Here is a 25,129-nt window from a genome sequence, read left to right on the forward strand (position 1 = left end):
ACATTCCATTGTGTATATAAACCACAGGATGCCTTGGTTGATTCTAAATCTTGTCTCTTGTGAGCAGTGTCTATAAACATGGTGGTGCAGGAATCTCTTTGATACAGTATATTCATGTCTTTTGGGTTTCTGTCCAGCAATGGGATTGCTGGATCATATGGCAAGTGTATTTCTAGGTTTTTTTTTGTTTTGTTTTGTTTTTTTGTTTTTGTTTTTGTTTTTTTTTTTTGACAGGCAGAGTTAGAAAGTGGCCGCTATGGCTGGCGCGTTGCGGCCGGCGTGCTGCGCTGATCCGAAGCCAGGAGCCAGGTGCTTCCTCCTGGTCTCCCATGCGGGTGCAGGGCCCAAGCACCTGGGCCATCCTCCACTGCACTCCCGGGCCACAGCAGAGAGCTGGACTGGAACAGGGGCAACCGGGACAGAATCTGGCGCCCCAGGCGGAGCATTAGCCTAGTGAGCCATGGCGCCAGTCTCTAGTTTTTTGAGAATGCTCCATACTGTTTTGCACAGTGGCTACACTAATTTACCTTCCCACCAACACTGTATAAGAGTTCCACTTTCTCTCTATCCTTGTCAACACTTGTGAGGTTCTCTCTTTTGTATTTTAGCCATTCTAACTGGAGTAAGATATCTTGTGGTTTTGATTATCATTTCCCTGATGGCTAGTGATGCTGAGCATTTTTTCTTATATTTGTTGACCATTTGCGTTTCTACTTTTGAAAACTGAATATTGAGGCCCTTTGTCCATTTCCTAGTTGGATTTTTTTTTGTTAAGTTGTTGATATATTCAGGATATTAATCCTTTTTCACATAGGTAGCTTGCAAATATTTTTTCCCATTCTATTGAATGTCTCTTCACTCTATTGATGGTTTCCTATGCTACGCAGAAGCTTCTGAGTTTAATATAATCCAATTTGTTTAGTTTTTGCTTTTGTTACCCATGATTTTAGGGTTTTGTCCAAGAAGTTGCACCTACACCAATGTCTTGGAGTGTTTCCCCCACATTTTCTTCCAGCAGCTTCATAGTCTCAGGTTTTAAACTCAGTTTTGATCCAATTTGAGTTGATTTTTTTTGTCTAGGGTGAGAGTTATGGATCTAACTTCTTTCTTTTGCATATGTACATCCAGTTTTACCAGCACCACTTGTTGAAGAAATTATTCTTACTCCACTGCATGGTGTGAGTACTGTTATCAAAAATCAGTTGGCCGTATGAACATGGATTAATTTCTGGGCTCCCTATCATGTTCCATTGATCTATGTAGCAGTTTTTAATGCCAGTATCATTCTGTTTTAGTTAGTATAGCTTTGTAGTATGCTTTCAAGTCAGGTATTGTGATGACGCCAGCTTGATTTTTCTTGCTCAGGATCACCTTGGCTGTTCTGGGTCTTTTGTACTTGTATATGAATTTCAGGATTGTTTTTACTAATTTTGTAGAGGGATTAAAAGGGGTTGCATTAAATGTTTATATTACTTTAGGTAGTATGGGTATTTTAATGATAATGATTATTCTAATCCATGAGCAAAGAATATCTTTTCATATTTTTGTATCCTTGATGCTTTCTTTCAGCCATGTTTGATAATTTTCATTGTAGAGATCTTTCACTTCTTTGGTTAAATTCATTCCTAAATATTTTATTTTTTGTGGTTATTGTGAATGGGATTTCTTTCTTGATTTCTCTTTCAGTATGTTCATTATTGACACATAAAAAAGCCACTGGGGCCCATAGGCTAAGTTTAGCACATGCCCTCCCTATCACCAAGATGCCCAAGAGGAATGTCGGCTCTGCCAAAGGGGTGGTGAATGAAGAGTCCAAGAGAAGACTGGTGAGGTTGTCAACTAAACCTGTTCCTGCAAAAGTGGAAATGAAGCCCAGGAAGGCAGCTGGGAATGATAAGTTGCTAGACAAAAGCGTACAAGCAAAACGGAAGGGAGGAACAAAGGGAAAACAGGCTGAGCTGGCTAACCAAGAAATTAAAGATTTGTCTACAGAAAATGTAGAAACTAAAATGAGCATCCAGTCTCTGATGAAGCAGAAGAGAAAGAAGTCAAGTCTAATTAAAATCATATACCAGGTCTTATCTGTGATCCCTGTCTGCTTTCTTAGACAATCCAGAGAAATATTTTATCAACTATTTTGTAAATGCAAGTTTTTTCATAGTGCTAGATAGATTTCTAAGACGGAGGGAAGCCCACCTCATCCCACATTTTAAGTGTAAATGACTTTTTTAAGTGGTGAAATCATTTTCCCTTTGTTTATTTACAACCAGATATTAAATCATGGGAGATTTTGTCTGTCTTGTGCGTTAGCTTAACATTCCATAGGTAGGAGGTGGTTTTCATATGCTACTATGAAACACGTACTAATGGCAATTTGGAGTCATAATTGTACATTCCATCTGTCTTGAATATTTTCAGTTACTTCTCCCATGTTGTTTAGTAGAATTGCTTCTTTCAGAAAACCACTCCTTGTTGCTCTGTCAGAACTGTGTGCACTCTGTAATATCAGTGGTTGTGGTAGTCTAGTTTCCCTAGACTAAGATTTTCTTAATGTGCTATGAAAGATTGAAAATTTGAATATGTAATAGCAATGTTTTGAAGATACTAGTACTTGATGGCCTCTTAAGGAAGAGTTGTCTCCCAGTTTGAAGCTGGAAAGTCACTGGAATGACAATTCACAGTTTTCTAGATTTTTGGTATGTGCATTAAGAATGTGTACAAATTGAAATGTCTATGTACTGATTCTCAACACCAATAAAATCTCAATTATGAACGAAAACAACAAAGCCGCTGGCTTTTGTATGTTTATCTTGTAACCTACAACTTTATTGAGTTGGTTTATCAGTTCTGACAGTGTTTTGGTGGAGTGTTTAGGTTTTTCCATGTACAGCATCATGTCTACTGCAAACATGGATAATTTGACTTCCTTTTTTCCAATTCTGATGCCATTTATTTCTTTCACCTCCCCAATTGCTCTTACTAAAACTTTCAGCACTATATTAAATAAGAGTGATGAAAGTTGACACTCTTGTCTTGTTCCAGATCTGAGCGGAAATGCTTTCAGCTTTTCTCCAATTAGTATGATATTGGTTGCTGGTTTGTCATGTAAAGGCTTTTGAGGTATGTTCCTCCTATACCTAATTTGTGGAGAATTTTTTTTATCATGAATAGACGTTGAGTCTTATCAAATACTTTCTCTGCAACCACTGAAATGAACATATAGTTTTAGTTCTTCATTCTGTTGATGTGATTTATGACGTTTATTGATTTGTGAATGTTGAACCACCCTTGCATTCCTGGGTTAAATCCCACTCAATCGTAATGTATGATATTTTTTATGTGATTTTGGATTCAGTTTGCTGGCATTTTGTTGAGAATGTTTTCATATATGTTCTTTAAGGCTATAAGTTTGTAGTTTTTTTTTTTTTTCATGTCATGCCTTTGGCTTTGGTTTCAAAGTGATGCTGGCCTCATAAAAAGAGTTTTGTGGAGTTTCATGCTACTCAATATTTTGGAATAGTTTAAAAAGTATTAGAGTTACTTCCTCTTTGAATGTTTCATAGAATTCAGTAGTAAACCCATCATGCCCTGGACTTTTCCTTGATGGAAGACTTCTGATTACTGCTTCAGTTTCATTGTTTATTATGGGTCTATTTAGATTGTCTACATCTTCTTGCTTTAATATTGGTAGGTTATATGTATCCAGGAATTTATCCATTTCTTCAAGATTTTCTAGTTTATTAGAATATAGTTCTTCATAGTAGTTTCTTACGATCCTTTGTATTTCAGTGGTGTTGATTGTAATGTCTCTTTTTTCATCTCTAATTTCATTTATTTGAGTTTTTCTCTTTTTTTGTTAGTCTGGCTAGAGTTTTATCTATTTTGTTTTTATACTCAAAAAAACCAACTTTTTGTTTTGTTGATCTTTTGTATTGGATTTTTTTAGTTCAATTACATTTATTTCTGCTCTGATTTTTGTTATTTCTCACCTCCTGCTGATTTGGGGTTTAGTTTGTTCTTGTTTTTCTAAGTCTTCGAGATGCATCACTAGGTCTTTGAGATATTTCTCTCTTTTTTAAATATAAACACTTAATGCTATGTACTTCTCTCCTGATATTGCTTTTGCTATATCCCACAGGTTTTGATTTTTCATTTTTATTTATTTCAATAAACTTTTTAATTTTATTTTTAATTTCTTCAATGCCCCTTTGATCATTCAATAGCATGTTGTTTAATTTCCAAGTATTTATGTGTGTTCTGTTATTCTTGTTGCTAGTTTCTAGTTTTAGTCCTGAAGAGATACATTATATAATTTCAATATTTTATATTTACTGAGACTTGATTTATGTCCTAATGTATGGTCTATCCTAGAAAATGTTCCATGTGCTGATGAGAAGAATGTGTATTCTATAACTGTTGGGTAAAATATCCTGTAAATATTTGTTAGGTCCATTTGCTTAATAGTATGTTTCAACTCCAAAGTATCTTTATTGATTTTCTGTCTGAATGACCTGTCCATTGATGAGAGTGGGGTGTTGAAGTCACCCATTATTATTGTATTGGAGTCTATCTCTCCCTTTAGGTCTAATAATATTTGCTGTATGTATCTGGATGGTCTTGTGTTGTGTGTATATATTTATGATTGTTATGCCTTCTTACTATATCTAACCTTTTATCAAAATATAGTGCCCTTCTTTATCTCTTTTTGCAACATTTGATTTAAAGTCTATTTTATTTGCTATCAGGATAATTACTCTTTCTCATTTCTGGTTTCCATTTGCCTCGTGTGTATTTTTCCAGCCCTTCACTTTCAGTTTGTGTGTATCTTTGTTTGTGAAGCGAGCTTCTTACAGGCAGAATATAGTGGGGTCATGGTTTTTTATCCATTCAACTAACCCAAGATTTTGGCTAGAGAATTTATTCCATTGAATTTACACTCAAGGTTAATATCGAGAGATAAGAACCAACACCTGTCATTTTGTTGTTCGGGTACAATTATAACGCTCTTTTGGTAGATTCTTGTGTTTTCATGATGTTTACTTCTCTTTTTTTAAGATTTATTTTATTTATTTGAAAGAGTTACAGAGAAAGGTAGAAACAGAGAGAGTCTTCCATCCACTGGTTCACTCCACAGATGGCCACAACGGCCGGAGCTGCACCAATCCGAAACCAAGAGCCAGGAGTTTCTTCCAGGTCTCCCACGTGGATGCAGAGGCCCAAGGACTTGGGCCATCTTCTACAGCTTTCCCAGGCCATAGCAGAGAGTTGGATCAGAAGAGGAGCAGCCAGGACTAGAACCAGCACCCATATGGCATGCTGGTGCTTCAGGCCAGGGCTTTAACCCACTGCACCACAGCACCAACCCCATGACCCCCTTCAGGACCCCCTTCAAGGTTTCTTGCAAGGATGATCTGTTGGTGGTGAATTCTCTAAGTTTTATCAGGAAAATATCTTATTTCTCCTTCATTTCTAAAAGATAGCATCACTGGATATACTATTCTTGGTTAGAAATTTTTTTCTTTGAAGACCTTGAATGTAACATCCCATTCTCTTCTGGCCTGCAGGGTTTCTGCTGAGAAGTCTGATATTAATCTAATTGGTTTTCCTTTATGTGTAATTTTTTTCTTACTGTGAGTTTGTACTTTTCTCTTATTTCTTACAGACTTTCTTCATTATTTACTCGTTTTTTTCTGATTGGATTATTCAAAAGTCTGTCCTTGAGGTCACAAATTCTTTCCTCCACTTGGTCTATTCTGCTGTTAAAGCCTGCAATTGTGTTTTTTATTTCACTGATTGAAAATTTCACTTCCAAAATTTCTATTTGGTTCTTCTTAATGATTTATATTTCCTTAGAAATATTTTCATTATTGATTTCATTGCTTCTTTAATCTATCTGCATTCTCCTGCATATCATTGAATTTCCTTACAATCATTATTTTGAATTCTGTATCTGTCATTTTGTTGATTTCCTTCAGTTCGTGATCTAATTCTGGAGGATTATTTTATTCTTTTGAGGATATCATGCTACCTTGCTTCTGCACGTTTCCTGTGACCCTACACTGATGTCTGTGCATCTGGTGTAATCATCCCTTCTTCTTTATGGAGTAGGTTCTATTGGAAGAGAGTTTATGGTTTAGCTGGAATTCAGGGTATCACTTGGCTGGTTGCTTTGGTTTTGGTTCTAGGTGAGCCCAGGAGTATAGTCTCTGAGTGATTTCTTTTGTCTCAATCAATGTCAACTGTGTTTATAAGTGATATAGTGGCCTAGTAAGCTGCAGTTTGTAGGGTTAGAAGTGTGACTTTCAGATGAACATGGGTTTCCTAGGGTGTATATCTTTGGTTCATAGAAAGTTTTATGTCAGTCTCCCTGGGGATTGTGATAGACAGAGCCTTGTTCTTGGTGCCGAGGTAGACAAAGGTGGCTGTTACCTTATCCCATTGAAAAGTGTGAGACATACTGGGGCTTTCGGCACCAATTGCTGTGGCTCTAGGATTGTGTTATGAGGATGGGCCCTTCCTCAGGTCCTGCTAGGAGAATCCAGCTGTTGCTGTGTCTTATATCCTGGGGCTAGGGGATGTGACCTGAACCTGCTCCGATCTTACAGGGTGACTACAAGGTACAAGCAGAAGATTTTGTTCTGATGGTATGAGTCCAGAGTGGTAGAATGTAGATGGGTCCTTCCATAGGTCCATTGGGTAGGTTCCAATGGGGTTAAAAAATTTAGAACTGAGTGTTACAGGGTACAGTAGTCATTATCCAGATCTTTCAGGGTGGAGGTGGATTTTTATGGGCTGCTGCTGGTGCTAAGGAGAAATCCTCAGGCTCACACAGAGCATGTGAGTGTGATTCTGGGACTAATGCCCCCAAACTCCCACCATTGCGGGAGGCAGGGAATCTGTACCTTTGCCCCACAAGTTGCCCTGACTCTGACTCTGACTCTGACTGATTCTGGTAGGAGCAGAACAGAGGCCGCTGTGTGACTTTTCACTGCAGAACCTGGCACTCTGCTGCAGTGAGGGAGTGGAAGGAAGCAATGCAGCTTCCTTGCTCCAAGCCTGGCAGTTGCTCAGACCCCAGGCAGCTCCTCGGGCTGAAGCAAAAGTCATTGGGTAACTGTGGCATTCTCTCTCAAATGAATCTGTGTGTGGTGAATTTCTTCCTACCTCGAGTTGGTAAGATGGCAGCTCACAGCCAGCAACTGGCTGCACTGCAGTTGGCTACAGTAGTGTATCTGTCTTCTCCCTTCTTGTTCCACAGAGTCTTCATTGTTTTTTCACTTCTCTGCTGAAAATTTTCATCAGTCAGACCCCTGGAAACATGGTCCTTCCTTTGTTCTTTTTGGATCCCAAGATAGCTGAATTTAACATGGCTATCCTCCGTTCAGCCATCTTGGATCTCTCTATTGCTTTTGGCTCTCATGTAGGCTTTACAGTTTTCTTTGCAATCTTTTTCTCTGATTTTTCTTTTAGAGAAGAAAGAGAAGGTCACTAAATAATGAAAATGAAAAAGCAAGATTTCCAAGAAAATGAAAGGAGAACAGATACAAGAAAGGTTGAAAGTGGATTTACTCATTTTGAAAACACAAAGTAAATCCTTTTTCCTAATCTTGGAATTAACTGAAGGGTAGTATTGTACTTTGAAGTTTGTGAGTCCTCTCTGTCTTCTCTCATTTACCCTTCAACATAAAGATCTCTATTCCAACCATTTTAATTAATCAATTAAGTAAATTTTTGCAGTGGAGAAAGGGACCAAAAAAGTGTGGCTATTATTCTTTAATAATAACAAATACTCAACAAACTGTAGTTTCTTGAAGGTTAGTTACACCTAGAATCTGAAATCACGTTATTGAAATTTTCATGATCAGTTACATTAAAATCCATTAGACTATTTCACACATTGCTTTTTGAGTGTGTATATTTTTTAGGGAGGGGGATCTTTTTGTTTGTTTTTGTTTTTTTTTTTTTGGTGATATGTATTGAAATGGAGATCATAATGTAAAGTGAAATAAACCAGGCATAGATACATATTGCATGATTTCACTCATATGTAAAATCCAGATGTAGACAACAGGCTAGTGGCTACAAGACTGGGAAAGGTGGAAGAGAAGAGGAGTTGAGGAGACATTGATTAACAAATATAAAGTCATAGCCATATAGAAGAAATAAGTTTTTGATGTTATATTACACAGAAGGGTGATTAAAGTCGAGTACTATACCTTATAGTACAAACTAACTAGAAGAGAAGCTTTTCAATGATCTGACCACAAAGAAATGATAACTGCTTAAAATGATGGATATCCTTAATATGCTAAGTTGATCATTATACTACATAGAGATGTCCCAATGCAGCACACTATACTCCATAAAGATGCACAATTATCTGTCAAAAAATATTCTTTTTAGATTGCTCCTGATATGACTACAATAACCAACTGAAAGCAAACCCATTCTCCTTTTATTTTGAGCTTAGGACAATATTTGACATCAGCAATGGCACCCATATTCTTGAATCATTTTCACCTCTTGCCATGTGATTCTAGATTGCCTTTCACCTATTTGGCAATTCCTTTAAAAGTCTCCTTTTAAGATTATTTATTTAAAATTTATATCCTTCAGTGTTTGGCCCCAGGCCCTTTCTTCTTAGTTCACACCAATAATTCTCAACTTCTTCTTTTTTAGTTTTTGAATCATTGATGCCTTTGAGAATCTGAAAAATACCTGTACAGTCAGTCCAGAAAAAAAATGCACATAGATATGGATAAAAAAGCATTTTGTGCATTATTTAGGCTGGCTCACAAAATAGAGATTCCCCTTCCCTTCTTCTGTACAACTTTATAACACAATCTCTACTTACCAACAATATGTTAATTCCCAAGTTTATACTTCCAGCTAAGATCTGTTTTCCTGTCGGCCATACTCATATATCTAATGGACTACTGGGTTCCTTTCATGTGTCCCTCACTGTCTAAAACTCAGCATGTCCAAAGTATAATTTCTAACCCATCTTCTTACCTAAACCCGTGTCCCCTCCTTTGTTGTTTATCTTGTACAGTGTACCACTATCAATTCACATATGGACAGAACCCCCCCCATGCCCCTCACCCAACCCATCATGAACTGTGAATTCTGCATTGAGAAAGTCATCTCAATGCCTTCATTTTCCTCCATCCCAATATCTGTCAACCTTATGCACAATCACCATCCTTTCTCTCTAGAACTCCTGCAGCTACCTACTCATTGGTCCTCTTCCCTCCAGCTTTTATCTTCTACACGGTATTTTCTGTGCCTGTGCAAACAAAAATTCAACCATGTCACTTTCCTCATGGCTTCACAACATCCTTAGAAAGACATTCAAATTCTTGGCAATCTTTAAAACACAGTAGGTAGTCAGTGTTTCGTGTCCTGGTTCTGCAATAATAAAATAGATGTTCCTTGACTGGCCATGAGGTTATGTTCTGATAAACCAATTGTAAATTGAAGCACTGTCAGCTGACCATGCGCTGAATACACAAGAACTACAGGGCATCCTGGCTCAGCAGCAAAGCACACCATAGTGTGTTTGTTGTTTTCCCTCATGGCTGTGTGGCTGACTGAGAGCTGTGGCTCATTGCTACTGACCAGCACTGAAGAAAAACACAATACCACACATCACCAGCCCAGGAAAGCTCCAAACTAAAAATTCACAGTACAGTTTTGCTGAATATGGGTTGCTCCAGCACCATGGTTAAGTTGAAAAGTTAGGGACCATCTGGACCCAAACTGGATGGCTTAAAACTATTGAAATGGCTTCTCCCAAAGTCCTGGAGGCTGGAAGTCCAAATCAAGGTGTTGGCAGCACCATTCTCTGAAGGCTTGAGGGGAGTCTCCTTCCCTGCATCCTTCAACTTCTTCTCATCCCAGGAGGTCTCCAGCTTGCAGCATGTAGTGTGACTGCAGTCTCTGCCTCCATCCTCATGTGGCAGTTCCCTGTGTCTCCTCTCTGAATTTGCTGCTTCTTACCAGAACACCAGTTGGATTGGATTACAACTCACTCTAGTGATGTCATCTTTTTTAAAATTTTATTTGTATGTATCTTGTAAATACATTAGGAATGTAGGAATTCTTCCCACCATACCTGCCCTCTGATACATTCCTCCCTCTCCTATTTAGACTGAAAAAGAAAAAGAAACAGAAAGAAAGAAAAAAAGAAAGAATGGAAAAAAAAACTAAGAGAAATGTTCTTCAACAGTCTTATAAGGGCTGCTCTATGTTATTGCTTCTCAAAGGTGATTTCACTTTTTTTTCCCCATTTCTCTTTTCCCTTCCTTCCTCCCCCTTCTTTACTTTTAGAAACTTAATTGTTTTTAAAGTACCCAAGGATGATACATCTTTTGTGAGCTCTTAGACTTAATCATAACTTATGAGATATAGTAATAGCCTCCACTTAATACACTAAAAGGAAGTGATTCTTGAGAACAAGTTTTACTATTAAATCTCATGATGCAACTCTTTGGGGACAGAGGTCCTGCATCTTAACTTGATTATGTCTATAAAGACCCTATTTGCAAACAAGGCAAACAAGGTCCTATTCATGGGTGCTGGGGTGAGGACTTCAGTAGTTCTTTCTGGGAATACAATTTAATCCATAATATTTAGTAAATAGAAATTAAAGCATTGATTTCTTTTAATGTGCTACATATTGTTCTAAGAACCCTACATGTTTTATTTAACGCTCCCAACTAATCAGTGAGTTAGATACTATTCATCTCCATTTAACTAATGAAACAGCTGAAGCAGAGAGGTTAAGTAATTTGTCCAAGGTCACATAGTTGCTAAGTGACATAATAGGGATAACAACCCTGGTAGTAAGCACTTGTTGAATGGATGAACTAAATAATAAACTAATTGCTCCCATGGCCATATGATAAGTATATATTGAATAATGAATAAGGACTTACAGGTCCCTTTTGCTGGTTGTTTGCTGAGTGGAAGAATGGATGCTCTCCTAGTTTTTCAGAAACTACCTCCTATACCTTCAGGCCTCCTGTTTCAAAAACGCTGACCTCTTCCTGGACCTATCCCAATGACACACAGACTTCTTGTTTCCTTGAACTATTCTTATTACTCCATATCTAATTTTTTTATTTTCTCCTGCTCTGATGATTAATAAAATCTGCAGCCCTAATCTCCAATATTCCTCTGGCCTTTTAATTGAAGGTTTAAAATTGGTTTCCTTGGGGGGTCACCACTTGCAGTTCCCACATCCAACTTAGGACTGGTACATGTCTTAGCTGCTTCACTTCTGATCCAGCTCCCTGTTAATATGCCTGGGAAGGCAATGGAAGATGGCCCCAGTACTGCACTCATGTGGCTAAGTGTTGGTGGACTGGGCTGGGCTGCTCTTGGGCCAGATGATCAAATCTTGGATTTGCTGTGTGATCTGGGAGGAGGCATCATGAGCTAACTAGAAGTATGGGACCATAATTAGGGTTCTCTGGGTACCTCAAGATCAATACTGGCAGAGGTTGAACTGTGAAGAACAAGAACAAAGTAGAATTTTGACCTGCAGGCAAAGCCAAGACTTGATTACAGGAGAGGGGACTGAATTACGGGGTAGTTCAGATACATTCCAAAGACTGCCTTTCTTTTCATTGAGCTTTAATTGAGTCACCTACACATGCAGCATTTTTTTTTTATTCTGTGCATGTTAAAAGTGTCATTTGGCCTCTGACATTTATCAAGAGAGAGGTACAACTCTTACACCCCTAAAATGCTGAAAAAACTAATAAAATATATTTTAGGAGTTTGTGTCCATCATACACATATTATTTGAACTGAAATGTTTGAGATGAAGAGTTTTGATTTGAGATGAAGAGAAAGGAGGATTCATAATTACGTGTATTTATGGGCATAAATAATTTTAAGAAAATAAAGGACAAGTTGAAGATAATCAGACATGTTTCTGAATAGTCAAGAGAGATATCAAAATACGAGTTTTCCTTAAGGCATTCGGATCTGGCTGAAGAGCCCATGAGAGTATTTCAGGCATGGAAAGTCAAGACACTCTGGCAAAAAAAAAAAGAAAAACCTAAATGAAAGATCTCCATAAGTGAGATCCCAGTGGAAAGAACAGGCCATCAAAGAAGGAGGTGCCTTTCTCTAAAGGGAGGAGAGAACTTCCACTTTGACTACGACCTTGTCTAAATAAGATTGGAGTTGGCGAACTCAAAAGGTTTCCATAGCCTTGGCAACTCATGACAAGAGCCTCGGATGATTAGTGACGCCATAAACAAGAGTGTCAATTGCTGAGTCAACAACAGGAGTCACTGTGCACTTACTCCCCATGTAGGATCTCTGTCCTTAATGTGTTGTACAATGTGAATTAATGCTACAACTAGTACTCAAACAGTATTTTTCACTTTGTGTTTCTGTGTGGGTGCAAACTGTTGAAATCTTTACTTAATATATACTAAATTGATCTTCTGTATATAAAGATAATTGAAAATCAATCTTTTTTTTAAAATCGTGAGTGGAGCTCTCATGAGTGGGAAATATCTTCTTATTTATTTATTTTATTTTATTTTTTGCCAGGCAGAGTTACACAGTGAGAGAGAGAGAGAGAGAGAAAGGTCTTCCTTCCATTGGTTCACCTAATGGCCGCCATGGCCAGCGCTGCGCCCATCCGAAGCCAGGAGCCAGGTGCTTCCTCCCAGTCTCCCATGCGGGTGCAGGGACCCAAGCACTTGGGCCATCCTCCACTGCCCTCCCGGGCCACAGCAGAGAGCTGGACTGAAAGAGAAGCAACCGGGACAGAATCCGGTGCCCCAACTGGGACTAGAACCCGTGTGCCGGCACTGCAGGCAGAGGATTAGCCAAATGAGCCATGGCTCCAGCTGAAAATGAATCTTAATGTGAATGGAATGGGAGAGGGAGAGGGAGATGGGAGGGTTGCGGGTGGGAGGGAAGTTATGGGGGGGGGGAGCCACTATAATCCAAAAGCTGTACTTTGAAAATTTATATTTATTAAATAAAAGTTCAAAAAAATACGAGTTTGAATTTTCAACGATTTTATTCATCAGGGTCAGGATTATGACTTGGCAGGTAAAGCAGGCCTGTGAAACCAGTATATATCCCACATGGGTGCTGGTTCATGTCCTGGCTGCTCCACTTCTGGTCCAGCTTCCTGCTAATGCATCTGGGAAAGCAGCAGAAGATGGTTAAAGTGCTTGGGCCTCTGCACCCATGTGGGAGATCCACATGAAGTTCCTGCTCCTGGTTTTGGCCTGGCCCAGCCCTGATTGTTAAGGACATTTTGGGGAGTGCACAAGTGGGTGGAAGATCTCTCTCTCTCTCTCTGTGTCTCTACTCTCTGTAACTTTGCCTTTCAAACAAAATAAATCAATCCTTTTTTTATTATTATTATCATTAAATACTTTATTTGAAAGAGTAGGAGAGAGAGAGGGAGAGATCTGTTAGTTCATTCCCCAGATGGCCTCCTGAAGCCAGGAGGCAGAAACTCCATCAAGGTCTCTCACACGGGTAGCAGGGACCCAACCATTTGGGCCATCTTCTGCTGCTGCCCCAGGAGCATTAAAAGGGAGCTGGATTGGAAGTTGAGTAGATGGGACTTGAACTGCTGCTCTGACATGGGAATACTCTGTCCCAAGCAGTGGCTTCACCAGCTTTGCCATGACAATGGCCCTGAAAAGTTTTTTTTTTAATATATAATTTACATATTATCAAATCCACTGTTTTAAAGGGTATGGTTGAGTCCATTCACAAAGTTGTGCAACTTACACCACCATCCACTTACACAACCCTTGCATTCAGCAAGAAAGAAGTCCCATACCCCTTAGCAGTCAGTCCTCATTTCCTGCCTCCCTCCCCCACTTTTTTTGGGAGCCACTAATCTACTTTCTCTTTGGGCGTTTCATACAATACATAGCCTTCTGTGTCTGGCTTCTTTCATTTAGCACGTTTTTTTTTGTTTTGTTTTGTTTTGTTTTTTGACAGGCAGAGTGGACAGTGAGAGAGAGAGAGAGAGAGAGAGACAAAGGTCTTCCTTTGCCGTTGGTTCACCCTCCAATGGCCGCCGTGGCCGGCGTGCTGCGGCCAGTGCACCGCGCTGATCTGATGGCAGGAGCCAGGTACTTATCCTGGTCTCCTATGGGGTGCAGGGCCCAAGTACTTGGGCCATCCTCCACTGCACTCCCTGGCCACAGCAGAGAGCTGGCCTGGAAGAGGGGCAACCAGGACAGAATCCGGCGCCCCGACCGGGACTAGAACCCGGTGTGCCGGCACCGCAAGGCGGAGGATTAGCCTAGTGAGCCGTGGCGCCGGCCGCATGTTTTTTTTTTTTTTAACCTAGAAATCTTTTATTTAAGATATACAAACTTCTTGCATTTCATATATACAAATCTAAAAACATAGTAATTCTTAAAAAATAATTTTATTCATGTTTTTATTGATTTTTTGCAAACTATTTTTTTTAAACTTTTATTTAATTAATATAAATTTCCAAAGTACGACTTATGGATTACAATGGCTTCCCCCCCATACAAACTATTTTGAATATATGTGTTTCATTGATTATCGCTGCTTAGTAGTTTTGCATTATGCCAGTAGATTACAATAAAAATTTGTATTTTTTAAGTAAATTAAGGTACACACATACTTTGAGAGTGTCAGTTATTGTCAGAATTTTATAAGAAAATATAATAGTTGCCTGATTCATCACCTATTCCTTCCGGCCTTCTCTTCCTCCCTTCCAACTCTTAGGTATTTCACCCAACATTGTACATCTACATGTTTTTAAATAACATGAATATACTACTATCTTTTAATTCAACATTTTTAGACATTATCTCTTGACTTATCAATGTAGATGATGGTTTACAGCTTACTCTGTCAAACTCTGTTACTCCTCTTTATCCTCTTAATGAATATTCAAATATTTTCACAGTCAAGTGTTGTAGAGTAAAATTATTATGTCCCCCTTCTTATTTTTCACATATTCCTGAAATTATGGGTATCCTTGTTTTCCCCACATATTTAAATTTCCTTGTGCCTATTGCTAATTCTCCCCTCCATGCTTTCAGTAACTCCTTACTACAATTTTCCTCAAGTTCAATTACACCAAAGCGTTTCTGGTCGTATACAGTATTTCTTACAGGCATCCCCCCTGGACCCAGTACCAGTCCTTTAATCTGAGCCACTTGCTCTTCATAACAGTCTCTTCACAGGGCTCCAGGCTATGCCTGTGCTGTCAAACGTGGCATCTCCTCTGTCTTCTCCTGCATTATTTCCAATTTCCTGGATCTGACATCTTCTCTTTCTGGATTTCTCCCTCTGTTCTGATGCAAGATATTCTATAGTAGTTTTGTCAGGTTAGAAGGAAGCAGAGGTGATGCAAGTAAGAATCTTCCGTGTGCCCATCTTTCAAGTCACAATGCTAATTTCTTGCACAGTTTTTGTCATGGTGTCTGTAAGAAAATGAACAACATCTACAAAGTTCTTCAGAATTGTGTGTGTGGCTGTACTGTTTTTTTGTAATTCAAATCTTTCTTTGCATTGATAATTATTCTTATATGCAATTGTCCCTCAGTACCCATGGAGGATTGGTTCCAAGACACCCTACAGACACCAAAACACATAGATTCTCAAGTCCTTTATAAAGTGCACCTACATTAATAAGAACTCGAGACAATGCAAATAACACAAACAATCTTTAGATTACTTATAATACTTAATGCAGTGTAAGTGCCGTGTAAACAGCTTTTATGCTCTACTGTTTAGGAAATAATGACAAAAATTCTGTACATACTCAATATGATTTCAATTTTTAGAAAATATTACAAAATACTTTGACCTGTGATTTGTTGAATTTGAAAACGCAGAATGTACTTATACAGAGGGCTGACTGTACATATGTGTACATGTGTCCATGAAGAGCTGTCAAAAGAAGTAATGGAAAAATGTGTATCATGTAAAAACCACACATGGGCTTCAAAAACCTTAGCATTAAAATAAACATATCTATTAATGCCATTTTCCACAATTTTTTTAAAAAAGATTCATTTTATTTATTTGAAATGCAAAGTGACACTGACAGAGGAAAAAACGGAAACAGAGTGAGAGAGAGATCCTCCATCCACTGGTTCACTCCCCAAATGGCTGTGACAGTCAGGGCTGGACCAGGCCAAAGGCAGGATCTTGGAACTCCATCCAGGTCTCTCACATAGGTAACTCGGGCCCAAGCACTTCAGTCATCTTCCACTGCTTTCTCAGCACATTAGCAGGGAGCAGTATCAGATTAGCAGGCAGGAATTGAACCAGAGCTCACATGGAATACGGGCATTGTAGGTGGCAGCTTAACCTACTGTGCCACAACACCAGCTCCCAAAACTCATATATGTGAGCATGTGTGTGTGTGTGAGAGAGAGAGAGAGAGAGAGAGACAGAAAGAAGAAAGAGTTTAAAGGAGTGGCTCATTCAATCACATGAACTTGAAACTCCAATAGGAGTCAATGTCACAGTGTTAAGTAAAAAGATAGTATGAGACAGACTTCCTTGCTCTTCTGAGGACCTCGTTACCTTCTTCCTCTTTTTAAATTTATTCCTTAATTGACATGTAAAAACTATATATTTTTAGTGTACAACTTGATGTTTTAATATATGTAGCATTGTGGAATGGCTAAATCAAGTTATTTGACATATGCATTACCTCAAACACTTAAATGTTTGCATGGTGAAAACACTTAATATCTACTCTCTTAGCAGTTTATGTGCATAATGTGTTTATACATTAGATCCCTTGGGCTCTTCTGCTATCTGAAACTGTGTATCCTTTCACCAGTATCATCCCAATTTTCCTAGCCCATCACCTCTGCTAGCCATCATTTTACTTTGTTTTAATGAGTTTGTCTGCTTTAAAATCCAACTATAAATGTAGTGTTTGTCTTTCTACCTGGCTTATTTCATGTCCCTCCTCATTTCTTTCCTTTTCTTGGTTTATTCCTTTTTTTTTAACGGAGACCTTGAGCCATCTTCTGATACTTTTCCCACGCCATTATCAAGGAGCTATATTGGAAATGGAACAGCCAGGACACCAATCAGTGCCCTTATGAGATGCCAGCATTATAGGCTGCAGCTTTATCCACTACACCACAACCCTGGCTCCATCTTTAACTTTCAACTAGCACTTCTACTGAACTTCAAATCAACATGAAACAAGAATAGAAAACTCCATAAAAACCCTTCTGCATATAAACTGCTTAAAAATACAAGTATGGGCCGGCGCCTGTGGCTCACTAGGCTAATCCTGCACCTGCAGCACCAGGACCTTGGGTTCTAGTCCCAGTCGGGGCGCTGGATTCTGTCCCAGCCACTCCTCTTCCAGTCCGCTCTCTGCTGTGGCCCGGGAAGGCAGTGGAGGATGGCCCGAGTGCTTGGGCCCTGCACCAGCATGGGAGACCAGGAAGAAGCACCTGGCTCCTGGCTTTGGATCGGCGCAGCGTGCCGGCCTCAATGCACCGGCCATGGTGGCTACTTGGGGGGTGAACCAACGGAAAAAGGAAGACCTTTGTCTCTGTATCTCTCTCTGTCTCTGTCTCTCTCTCTCTCTCTCTCTCTCTCTCTCACTGTCTAACTCTGCCTGTCAAAAAAAATAAAAATAAAAATACAAGTATGTAAATATCTGAAATATAAACTCAATTAGAAATGTTAAAGTCAATTTCTGATTTTTCTTGCCACTCTGAGGATATTAATAATTTTTTTTAACTGATAGAACTTTGTTCCTTAATTACCACTCTATTTTTCGTTAGAAGATTGCCTTGAATGTCTGGTAATCCTTGGTTGTGTGCCCATGCTTAAGAGCTGGAGACTGAAACACAGGGACACGGTCAGATTCCCCAGGCAGTGCTCTTACAACCTCCTTCCCAGAGGAGGGGTTTCCAGGGGGGATGTGGGATGAGAAAGCTAAGCAGGCTCAGTACTTTGGATTCTGTGTCCAGAACACAGCTGTCACTTTACCCAATGTTTTTGATGTGGTACCCATTTTTGGTCTTAAAGGTACCTGACTTTCCCCCATGTACAGATCCTTCTCCATCGTCTGTAGGGACACCTGGGGACATGGAATGAGAAATTTAGTATTTTTTAAACAACTTCCCATGGATGAAAAGATGCACCATTGTTACCCCTCTAAGAAAGAAATAATTCTTCTAGTTCCAGTTGTTAAATGCCATCAGTGGAAAGCTACACATCTACTTCAAAGATACTAAAATTTGGAAAAAGTGTACAGCTTAGCAGTTACTACCATATTCCAGTGCTGGCCGCCTCCACCCCTTCACACCCCTTTTATGAGGTACTTGAACTACAAATTCCTCAGCTTTAGTTCTTCATTTTCCCGACTATTAGCTTAGATTCTATTTCCTGGTATCTGTTAAAGCCAATATACTTACCTGCCTGCTATCTAGGGTCCAAATTTTTGCTCCTTTTGTCCCTGTCCTGTTCTTTCATATGCTTTTCAGGTCATATAGTTCTAAAAATGATTCATAGTAATTATAGTGTGGGTTTGAGAGGGGTTGAAAATCATGTTGCTGCAACAATACAGCAGAGGACACATTCATAAATAGATCTCACATTCAGCCTATTGTATAGGCAGAAGCAAGTTGATATATAGAAAGTTTAACTGGCTCTCTGTACTCAAAATCCGTCGCTGAAGGGACATGGAACCCACATCTTCCGGCTTTGTATTGACTTCTTCTTTTTTTTTTTTTTTTTTTTTTTTTTGACAGGCAGAGTGGACAGCGAGAGAGAGAGACAGAGAGAAAGGTCTTCCTTTGCCGTTGGTTCACCCTCCAATGGCCGCCGCGGCTGGCGCGCTGCGGCCGGCACACCGCGCTGATCCGATGGCAGGAGCCAGGAGCCAGGTGCTTTTCCTGGTTTCCCATGGGGTGCAGGGCCCAAGCACCTGGGCCATCCTCCACTGCACTCCCGGGCCACAGCAGAGGGCTGGCCTGGAAGAGGGGCAACCAGGACAGAATCCGGCGCCCCGACCGGGACTAGAACCCGGTGTGCCGGCGCCGCTAGGCGGAGGATTAGCCTAGTGAGCCGCGGCGCCGGCCCTGTATTGACTTCTTTAGATGACACAGGTTGTGTCAATACTTGACTTTCCTGGGATTTTATGAGACAAAAGATTAGAATGCAACAGTCTTACCAACTTTCACTTGCATAATGCTTTACAGTTTAAAAGATGCTTTAAAATATTTTTAAATGTATTTATTTGAGAGGCAAAGCGGCAAAACAAACTTCCAGGCTAGCTCTCTGCTGTGGCCAGGGAGTGCAGTGGAGGATGGCGCAAGTACTTGGGCCCTGCACCCCATGGGAGACTAGGAGAAGCACCTGGCTCCTGCCATCAGATCAGCGTGGTGCGCTGGCTGCAGCACGCCGGCCGCGGCGGCCATTGGAGGGTGAACCAATGGCAAAAGGAAGACCTTTCTCTCTGTCTCTCTCTCTCTCTCACTGTTCACTCTGCCTGTCAAAAAAAAAAAAAAAGTTCCCATATGCTGAATTCGTTCCCCAAGTGCCTGATACAGTCAGCCAGGTCTAGATGGGTCTGCAGTCAGAATCCAAGAACTCAATACAGGCTGCTCACATGGGTGGCAGGAACTCAATTATCTGAGCCATTACCATTGCTTCCTGGGACCTGCATTGGAGGGAAGCTGGAGTTAGGACTAGGAGCCAAGAATTGAACCCTGGCACTCAGCATCCTAGTCCTGAGGCTAAGCACCTGCTCTGTGTGTTTTCTTTTAATAAATGTTCTTGGAAACACTGAAGCTACAAGATAGAATATTTTTAAATTGTCATAATGTGTCACATATGAAAGTCACCGAGACACAGGTGACCAGAGAGGAGAGGAACATTCCTGAAGTTTGACCCTCGGTCAGCTCTTTCCAAATGGGAGCAGACTGCCCTGAGTGTTATTGGAGGTCTTCCCAGAGTCATGATCTTCCCCGATGTAGATGGGCTAGGTAATTTTAGTGTCTAGACTGCCTACTCTGGCCCTTGAAAAGTCACATTTAGCAGAATCTTTAAAAAGTGACCCTCTTTGTTCAGAAACTATTCAATCTGGAATATGATCTCTCTGTGACTTCCCACTACTTGTGGCAGTAATTTTATCTTTTAGTAGAAAGTATGCAATAATATTATGTCCTTGGAGGAAAGTGGGAAGGAGAAAAAAAATCCACATCACAGTGAGTCAAAAAATGCAAAAAATTAATATAACAAGACCTTTAGAAAAGGCATAGAAATATATGTGCAAAACTGCTCTTTTTCATTTTTAAAGGGTTTTACTTATCTTTTGTGGGAAATAAAGACCGAGGAAAAAGTCTGCTTCTGAGCTGCTTCAAGCTGGCAGTTCGGAGCAGCCTGACTTTGTATGAGGAAACACGGGTCAGAAGGATTTAATCCTCCCTTTCCTCCACAAGTCTGACCATGGCTTCCTTCTTCATGTGAGAACACAGGCAGAAGAATGGCAGGCAGGAAGGCAAGAAACGCTCTTGAAGGCAGTTTGCACATAGCAATCGAAAGAGATTTATGTTACCACCAAGAAGATCCACAGGGCCTTTAGCTGGAGACAGCAGGTGCAGTTGGGGCCACTGGTGTGGGAATTGCCATGAGCTAAGATACACTGAAGGTCCCTGAGACCCCAGTGGCAGGCATACCAAGGGACATGAGCTTCCATAAAGCTAATACTGAGGCAGGGTCTTCATGCAGAGCAAGTAGAACGTCCTTTTGACCTTATGCTCTGAAATTTATTCTGTGGACATTATTTCCAAATGAGGTCACTCACACAGCTGCAGAGCCACACGGGCAGGACTGAAAGAAGTTCATTGTGTCACTCTAAACCCATGCCTTGCTGACAGCCCAAATCAGCCCCCAACATTCTCCACCTGAGCCACTGCAGGAGCCTCTGAAATTGCCTCCCTGCTCCTACTTTTGCCCTGCCTCCTGCTGTTCTCTAAAAAAGCCGCCAAGTAATCTTTGTAAGATGCAACTGTCACAGCTCGGGTCACAAGCTTCCATTGCATTCCTGCCAAACTTAGAATAAATCTCAACTCCTGAGTGCAGCCTAGAAAAGCCCGCATGAATGAATTGAGCTACTTCTGCATTTCAGTGAGTTCCACCGGACTGCAAGCAGACCAGTGCCTTTACTATATTCTGAACAGAGATGTCCTCATCCTCTATACCTGCTGTTCCCCTGGCCTGGAAGGTTCTTCCATTGACATTTACATCACATGCTTCCTCCTCTCGCTGAGTTCTTTCATCAAAAGCAATGTCCTCTTTTATTTTTTAACTTGTATTTAATGAATATAAATTTCCAAAGTAAAGCTTATGGATTACAATGGCTTCCCCCCCGATAACTTACCTCCCACCCACAACCCTCCCCTTTCCCTCTCCCTCTCCCCTTCCATTCACATCAAGATTCATTTTCAATTCTCTTTATATACAGAAGATCAGTTTAGCATATATTAAGTAATGATTTCAACAGTTTGCACGCACATAGAAACACAAAGTGAAAAATACTGTTTGAGTACTAGTTATAGCATTAAATCACAATGTACAGCACACTAAGGACAGAGATCCTACATGGGGAGTAAGTGCACAGTGACTCCTGTTGTTGACTTAACAAATTGACACTCTTGTTTATGGCATCAGTAATCACCCGAGGCTCTTGTCATGAGTTGCCAAGGCTATGGAAGCCTTTTGAGTTCACCAGCTCTGATCATATTTAGACAAGGTCGTAGTCAAAGTGGAAGTTCTCTCCTCCCTTCTTTGATGACCTATTCTTTCCACTGGGATCTCACTTGTGGAGATCTTTCATTTAGGGTGGTTTTGTTTTTTTTTTTTTTTTTTTTTTTTTTTTTTTTTTTTTTTTTTTTTACCAGAGTGTCTTGGCTTTCCATGCCTGAAATACTCTCATGGGCTCTTCAGCCAGATCTGCATGCCTTAAGGGCTGATTCTGAGGCCAGAGTGCTGTTAGGACATCTGCCATTCTGTGAGTCTGCTGTGCATCTAGCTTCCCATGTTGGATCATTCTCTCCCTTTTTTATTCTATTGGTTAGTATTTGCAGACACTAATCTTGTTTATGTGATCCCTTTAACTCTTAGTCCTATCATTATGATCAACTGTGAACAGAAATTGATCACTTGGACTAGTGAGATGGCATTGGTACATGCCACCTTGATGGGATTGAATTGGAATCCCCTGGCACATTTCTAACTCTACCATTTGGGGCAAGTCCGATTGAGCATGTCCCAAATTGTACATCTCTTCTCTCTCTTATTCCCACTCTTATATTTAACAGGGATCACTTTTCAGTTAAGTTTCAACACTTAAGAATAACTGTGTATTAATTACAGAATTCAACCAATAGTATTAAGTAGAACAAACAAAAAAATACTAAGAGGGATAATGTATTAAGTTGTTCATCAACAGTCAGGGCGAGGGCTGATCAAGTCACCGTTTCTCATAGTGTTCATTTCACTTTAACAGGTTTCCTTTTTGGTGCTCGGTTAGTTGTCACCGATCAGGGAGAACATATGATATTTGTCCCTTTGGGACTGGCTTATTTCACTCAGCATAATGTTTTCCAGATTCCTCCACTTTGTTGCAAATGACCAGATTTCATTGTTTTTGACTGCTGTATAGTATTCTATAGAGTACATGTCCCATAATTTCTTTATCCAGTCTACTGTTGATGGGCATTTAGGTTGATTCCAGGTCTTAACTATTGTGAATTGAGCTACAATAAACATTAAGGTGCAGACCATTTTTTTGTTTCCCAATTTAATTTCTTTTGGGTAAATTCCAAGGAGTGGGATGGCTGGGTTGGTTGGTAGGGTTATCTTCAGGTTTCTGAGGAATCTCCAGACTGACTTCCATAATGGCTTAACCAGTTTGCATTCCCACCAACAGTGTGTTAGTGTCCCTTTTTCCCCACATCCTCGCCAGCATCTGTTGTTGGTAGATTGCAATTTCCTCTTTATACGTGTTTTCTGAATCACCTATGTAGAACACCTCTGTTTCTACACCTTCAGGATGTCTTAATTGCCTTTACAGAATAATTATTTGCTCATTGGTTCTTTGTCTTCCTTATAAGAATATCTGCTCCATGAAGGGCTTTCTTTTGTTTGATGCTCTATCTCTTATGCTGACAGCAACAGTGTCTGGAGTGCACAAGGTTTTCAATAAATATCTGGTGCTATTGTTGGATCATTTTACAGAGTGTATTAAGAATTAATTTGCTTCTTGCTCATGTTTTGCAATAAAATTACTACCCTGGAACATGGTGGCCAGGGGAGAATTACACCTCTTCCTGTCCAACCCCAGCTTCCTATTCCATCTTCTGGCACTTTAAGAGACCTTGTGCACATGTATGGGACACTCCAGCTTCATGTCAAAGCCCTGTCCCTACTGCCTGTAGGCAGCCATGCCCTGCTGCAAATCACCATCCTGTGGACATTTGGTGCCGTAGGCTGTGACACCAGTAGTGAGCTCTGGCTCAGGAAGACAGGCCTGGATGTGGGCACTGACTGATTTGGCAGAGAATTCTGGCTTTCTGGGGATCTGAAACATGGCTTCTCCAGGAGATCTCCAGGGTACACAGAAAGGGAGGGCCAGGGAGTGAGAGCAGGACCCTCTAAAACTAGTGTCCAGCCACTAGTCACTTGTGGCTGTTTAAATTATAATTTGAGAGAGCAGGATTTTTAAAAAAAAATTATTTAGTTATATGAAAGGCAGAGTTACAGAGTAGCAGAGGCAGAAAGAGAGAGAGAGAGAGATCTTCCATCTGCTGGTACACTCCCCATTGGCTGCTATGGTCAGAGCTGTGCTGATATGAAGCCAGGAGCCAGGAGCTTCTTCTGAGTCCCCCATGTGGTGTTCAGGGGTCCAATGACCTGGACCATATTCTACTGCTTTCCCAGGCCATAGCAGAAGGCTGGATAGGAAGTGGAGTAGCCAGGACTCGAACTGGCACCCATATGGGATGCCAGCACTGAAGGCAGCGTGGCCTTACCTGTTAAGCTACAGTGCCAGCCCCGACAGATAACATTTTTTTAAAAACCACATATTTAAAGTTTCATGTCATTGTTCAATTCTTTTTTTAGAAAATAATAACCTATTTGTAATTCAAAATTTCCACAAGTATGTATCATTCAAGATTGCTTCAATTTTTTTCTCAGTTTAGAACACACAGAAAATTAGAATTCAACTAATCACTCATTTCCTCATTCAAACTGAAGAAATGTGTTTTGGAGAAGAAAATTTACCTTACAAAGTTAAGCTTGGATGTATGAGTATATTTTTGAAATGGGCCCATTTCATTTTTGCAATTTTGTTCTGTTTTTTTGCAAACCTATCAGAAAGTTTCGTATAAGTGTTGTGTGAGAATAAACACAGGGTTTGCATCACGGTGATTACCTCAGTTTCCTTTCTTAATATTGGCTGACCAGCAATGTCAGTTCTGAGAAACCAGAACTGAGAAAAGATGTTTCTCAGCACCTCTGGGGCTTCGGGACTTCAGGATTTTGCTAAGTTAACTTAATCATTAGTTTTGCTTGTGTTCCTAGTGTTAAATTGTTAGCTGGATTCTTCATTTCATAGCAACTTTTGATAATTGACAGCTGCCAGTCAGACAGTTTTGAAACATGTTATTCTGAAAGTGTAAGGAGACCAGTTCAGACACACATGCTCCCATGGCATGAATGCCCAGACCGAGAGAACACCATGGCAGCTGTCATAAACAAATCTCCCCTCATTATCATAAATGCAATACTTCATGCAAAGATATTGTCTAAATGAACTAAATTGTCATCTCAAATATATTTGTAATTCTACGTGTGTTGCCTGGAATGGATTTTTGCTCTTGTTTGATTTAGACTCTGGAGTTGGGACTTTCCCATACCTAACGGAGGTACATATTGTAAATGGCAGTGTTGTGTATCCCTAGCACTTGATAGATTCAGGTGAAGTCCATGAATTCACATTCCAGCTACTACAGCATACTCAATTTCAAAATGTTTATTTTCATAAATTTTAAGTGTATTTAATACACACAGGCAATTAAATCCTTTAATATCATTTTCT

The 25,129-nt window shown here is 40.1% G+C and overlaps 1 pseudogene; it reads left to right on the forward strand.

Annotated features, from left to right (window-relative positions):
• Positions 1 to 251: 251 nt before the first annotated feature.
• LOC127492791 (non-histone chromosomal protein HMG-14 pseudogene) lies at positions 252 to 2,505 on the forward strand (annotated as a pseudogene).
• The last annotated feature ends 22,624 nt before the right edge of the window (positions 2,506 to 25,129 follow it).

The sequence above is a fragment of the Oryctolagus cuniculus genome, chromosome 14 (genome assembly GCF_964237555.1).
Source record: "Oryctolagus cuniculus chromosome 14, mOryCun1.1, whole genome shotgun sequence".
Lineage (NCBI taxonomy): Eukaryota > Metazoa > Chordata > Mammalia > Lagomorpha > Leporidae > Oryctolagus > Oryctolagus cuniculus.